Consider the following 5171-nt stretch of genomic DNA (forward strand, 5'->3'; position numbering starts at 1 on the left):
CGTGTTTAGATAAGAATAAAACGAAATCTCTCCCTGATGCAAGACTCATCTCACTGCAGGGTGATAGAAGGACAGCCCATCTACTCACCCAGAAAAAATCAGGACATTCTGATGTGGAGTTTCAAAATAAAAGACCTTTGAAATCCCATATATGAGCTATCAGCCCTGTGTTTAGATAAGAATAAAACGAAATCTCTCCCTGATGCAAGACTCATCTCACTGCAGGGTGATAGAAGGACAGCCCATCTACTCACCCAGAAAAAATCAGGACATTCTGATGTGGAGTTTCAAAATAAAAGACCTTTGAAATCCCATATATGAGCTATCAGCCCTGTGTTTAGATAAGAATAAAACAAAATCTCTCCCTGATGCAAGACTCATCTCACTGCAGGGTGATAGAAGGACAGCCCATCTACTCACCCAGAAAAGATCAGGACATTCTGATGTGGAGTTTCAAAATAAAAGACCTTTGAAATCCCATATATGAGCTATCAGCCCTGTGTTTAGATAAGAATAAAACGAAATCTCTCCCTGATGCAAGACTCATCTCACTGCAGGGTGATAGAAGGACAGCCCATCTACTCACCCAGAACAAATCAGGACATTCTGATGTGGAGTTTCAAAATAAAAGACCTTTGAAATCCCATATATGAGCTATCAGCCCTGTGTTTAGATAAGAATAAAACGAAATCTCTCCCTGATGCAAGACTCATCTCACTGCAGGGTGATAGAAGGAAAGCCCATATACTCACCCAGAAAAAATCAGGACATTCCTCTATGTACAGAGCATAGCCCATACAAACAATCTAGTATTATGAATGAAGTGTGAATGAATATGTGGTGCTAAAGTTTGCATTTGGTAAGTGTTTAAGTAGTTTTGAGTGCAGTTCTTCACAGGAGAAATTAGGTGTTTTGCACTTTAGGTGTGTGGTTTTGTGAATTGTGTTTAGTGTTCTGAGAAAGTGAGCAATTTAAAAAAATATGTGTGTTAGCAATCGAGAAAAATGTAACATAAATTGTACACCTTGAAAACCATCCATTACAAAATAATAATATCTATCACCCTGCAGTGCGATTAGTCTTGGATCAGGGAGAGATCTCGTTTTATTCTTATCTAAACACAGGGCTGATAGCTCATATATGGGATTTCAAAGGTCTTTTATTTTGAAACTCCACATCAGAATGTCCTGATTTCTTCTGGGTGAGTAGATGGGCTGTCCTTCTATCACCCTGCAGTGAGATGAGTCTTGCATCAGGGAGAGATTTCGTTGTATTCTTATCTAAACACAGGGCTGATAGCTCATATATGGGATTTCAAAGGTATTTTATTTTGAAACTCCACATCAGAATGTCCTGATTTTTTCTGGGTGAGTAGATGGGCTGTCCTTCTATCACCCTGCAGTGAGATGAGTCTTGCATCAGGGAGAGATTTCGTTTTATTCTTATCTAAACACGGGGCTGATAGCTCATATATGGGATTTCAAAGGTCTTTTATTTTGAAACTCCACATCAGAATGTCCTGATTTTTTTCTGGGCGAGTAGATGGGGTGTCCTTCTATCACCCTGCAGTGAGATGAGTCTTGGATCAGGGAGAGATTTCGTTTTATTCTTATCTAAACACAGGGCTGATAGCTCATATATGGGATTTCAAAGGTCTTTTATTTTGAAACTCCACATCAGAATGTCCTGAATTTTTCTGGGTGAGTAGATGGGCTGTCCTTCTATCACCCTGCAGTGAGATGAGTCTTGCATCAGGGAGAGATTTCGTTTTATTCTTATCTAAACACAGGGCTGATAGCTCATATATGAGATTTCAATATGAGATTTCAAAGGACTTTTATTTTGAAACTCCTTACATTTTACATTTACTCGTGGTAGTTATACGTAGTTTGTTTTAAATAATTATTGATCACATTATATAGTACATATTTCTTAATTTAATATGTTTGGTTTGTTTTTATAGGTGCTTTTGTTATTGACCGAGTAAGAGCTGGGATTTTACCGTCATGCTTCTAATATTCGCGCACCCCAATATCACGTGCGGCGGGCTGGCTTGACTGTGTTTTCCCAAGTGGAGGCTGGCTTGACCGCAGTCAGCCGGGGGAGGTCTCAAAAAGCTCGCCTGAAGTCGGACAGCTCGGAGTCTTCTTCTTCTTCTTCTTCTTCTTCTTCTTCTTCTTCTTCTTCTTCTTCTTCTTCTTCTTCTTCTTCTTCTTCTTCTTCTCACAAATGTGTTTAATCGTTAATGTCAGATATGTAATAAGTTAATACAATTGTTCCTGCTCAAGATTAGATTCAACTTTATTGTTATTGCACATATTACAGGTACTGAGACAACGAAATGCAGTTTAGCTTCTAACCAGGAGTGCAAAAAGCAGTACAGTGAAAAGTAATGTACACAATCTACAGAATAACATTTATAATTAATTGAATGATGAATAAACAATGAGGGGTATGAATACTAGATATACACAGCAGCCTGTGAGCAGTATGAACAGTGTGTATGAATATGCTAAGATATATAAAGTATGAAAACGGTAAGCAGTGCAAGTATAGTATAAAATATATAGATAGTAATTTCATGATGATAAACATTGTGGAACAATGATGAAAAATGTTTCATCACCAGCACGGGGTAAAACCACCAATGAGCGCTCAGCTCGAGATACCAGCGAGTCGTTTCCCATCAAGCATTTCGCTTCCGCAGCCCGTGGAGAGGAACTGCGGCGCCTCACTCTCAAGGCTGCGGGCGTCTTTGTCCCGCGAGATTTCAATGTCTCATGTAGGCGAGCCTCCAGAGCAAGTCGGACAAAATGACTAACCATCATGCAACGCACTAGCAAGACGTTGATCGCAACTGCGCAGGTCTCACTTGTCTCAAACAAGCCTAAAGTCTCTTGGCAACACGATCTTCCAATCAGCATTCGGCCGGCCTGTGAAGTGTGAAGGTTCCTCCCTACTCTGTCGCTATCCTAGTTATCAGTAGTGTTTTTATATAAAAGTGGTGGGGCACAAAAAACTTAGATGTCTATATATAAGCATCTGCAGTGAGGTTCATGGCTGGTGAGGCACTGGCACTGACTCTTCAGGTTTACAAAAAAAGCTTTCGAAAATAATATTATATTTTGATTTAGGTCAAAATATAATGTTATTTTCAAAAGCTTTTTTTGTCTGATGCTTCGATTAATTTTAAACAGACAGTTCAACAAAACGATACCCAAAAAACGCAGTTTTATCATTTAAATATTGAATTGTTCTCTCTTAGTAAGATCCCATTTTCAATAAAATTGCGGTCTTACCTTGACTTGAAGATGAAGTCCATTTGCCTATCCTTCTGGACAAAAATCTCTATTACTTTTTTGTAAAAGTCCTCCTTATCTTCTTGTAGTTTCAAAAGACTATCATAAATTTAATCGAAAGATTTATGATTATAAAATTATAAAAGTAGGGTAGACATGTGGATATTATCCGGCTGAACAAAACGTGCATTTATCTAATGGGTACGTTTCCCACAGATCTTATTTTGAGCTATTTTCTAAAATCCTATGGAGAAATGTCATTGCTTTTTTGTGGAGGAAACCCATGCCCAGCTTACCTCCGGGTTTTAGGACGCGTCTCTCGTCTCCTATTCACACACCACACTTTTCGCGGCACACGTACTTACAGCCAATCAGCTCTGAATTATGTAAGATGAGGTATGGTGGGGATGGCAGCACTTTGCCCCTATGGTCATTATTCTTTGCCACACACATTAAATAGGACAATACTCTGAGCATGCGCAGTGTAGTTTTTACAGTCACCGTTCACTTAAACAGTGAGAGGGAGGGGCATTATCGGGTTTTGTCCCACATGGCTCTAAACGGCTCAATAGGCACATACTGTAGACACCAGTGTTGTAGTCAAGTCACCAATTCACGAGTCCAAGTCACTCTCGAGTCCGAGTCCAAGTCCGAGTCACCAAGGGAGAGTCATAGTCGAGTCTGAGTCACCCAATGAGTGTCCGAGTCGAGTCAGAGTCATCATTACCTGTGTTCGAGTCCAAGTCCGAGTCACCTAAGAAGAGTCCAAGTCAAGTTCGAGTCACAAGTCTTCATGTATTACTCTTTGTGGATATACAGTATGTGTTGAAATGTAGCTGCTCCTCTACATTGCTTTTATCCTGTCATGTTATACTAATCTGTCTATTGAACTGCTGTGAAGCGAGTTTGGCTACAATTCGTGTAATATGTGCTATACAAATATAAAGCTTATTACTAATATTAATACTATTATATATAAATAAACTATTTAAAATGAGTTACCTTTTAGAGAAGTGATTATATTTGTATGCCAATATTTTCCTATGGTAAAGTTTTCGTTTTGCACTTTTATTTTGATAGTAATAAGATCGGGACTCTTATTTTGAAGGAACTTTTACCGGTTAAATCGGTTAACTCATAAAGATTTAGCCCCAGAAAGCACATGGCTACTTAACATGCAGAATGATGTCATTTTGCATGTTAAGTAGCCATGTGCTTTCTGGGGCTAAATCTTTATTTCTGTGTGTGTGCGCGTGTGTGTGCGTGCGCGTGCGTGTGCGTGCGTGCGGTGCCCGATTATCGGGGCCGATATTCCGCATTTGACCGATTATCGGTATCGGCCTTTTTTTTATCAAATTGCCGATAAAACTTTGGCTCTGATGCAGCCGTTTCTCTGGCAGCAGTCACCACTCTGTGTACACGAGCAATGTCCCGCCCACAGCGCTATCTGATAGGCTATTACTGAAGATTTTCCGGGCGGGAGCCAGCCAGAGAGGCGGGACCTTCTCAGATTACAGGCAGGTGCGAAAGAACGCAGACACAGACTGAAGCAAGCAGCAGCGCTGAGCGGCAGAGCCATACATGTGTTAAACCGAAGTTCAATAAACATCCCTATCACCTATGCTGAAGTTGCAAAAACACCACGATCTTATGATCCAATTCTATCAGTTTCCCAGTTACACAGGGACGCGGGAAGTCAGTCAGAGTTGGGGGTGCGTGCAGCGTCTCGCTGGTGGGGGGGGGAGGGGCTGCGAGTGGAGCCTCGCAGTTTTTCAGGTTGATATGTGAAGCTCATTAGCTAATCAACATGTATTTAGCAAATGTTTAGCAAAATATTAGAAGTGAGGTTACTAGCCTAACGTTAGGTCTACT

The sequence above is a fragment of the Pseudochaenichthys georgianus genome, chromosome 9 (genome assembly GCF_902827115.2).
Source record: "Pseudochaenichthys georgianus chromosome 9, fPseGeo1.2, whole genome shotgun sequence".
In the NCBI taxonomy this organism is placed as follows: domain Eukaryota; kingdom Metazoa; phylum Chordata; class Actinopteri; order Perciformes; family Channichthyidae; genus Pseudochaenichthys; species Pseudochaenichthys georgianus.